Source organism: Odontomachus brunneus, unplaced genomic scaffold (assembly GCF_010583005.1).
Source record: "Odontomachus brunneus isolate Ranch 3 - 2012 unplaced genomic scaffold, Obru_v1 Obru_scaffold_262, whole genome shotgun sequence".
Lineage (NCBI taxonomy): Eukaryota > Metazoa > Arthropoda > Insecta > Hymenoptera > Formicidae > Odontomachus > Odontomachus brunneus.
Window position 1 is genome coordinate 103,542 of NW_022639712.1, and position 357 is coordinate 103,898.

The window sequence follows — 357 nt, forward strand, 5'->3', positions numbered from 1 at the left end:
GACTCTCGCACGTCCCGATATTCGATACGCGATATGAGGTCGTAACGGCCACGCTCTTCAGGAGACGGTGCTGTTCGCGAAAACGCCACGCGAAGCCCGAGGACGACTTCCTCGGGCGAGCCTTTTCTTAACCGCGCGACTACTCCGCGGACGAGACACGATACAATACGAGTCGATACGCGACACAAATAAATTTCGAGCAGATGGTCAGTCTTACAGTATTCGGCGACGGCCCTTGGGTCGGCGGCGGTGTCGGCGACGACGGCGGCGGTGACGGCAGCGGCGGCGATCCTCTCTCTTTCCTTGCTCTCTCTCTCTCGCCCTTAGCTCTCTCTCTCCTTGCCTTCCCTCTCGCTC

The 357-nt window shown here is 59.7% G+C and overlaps 1 protein-coding gene across 1 annotated transcript in view; it reads right to left on the reverse strand.

Annotated features, from left to right (window-relative positions):
* LOC116852913 overlaps positions 1–357 on the reverse strand; it is a 26,401-nt gene that overhangs the window by 24,038 nt on the left and 2,006 nt on the right. The gene's annotated exons all lie outside the window — the stretch shown is intronic.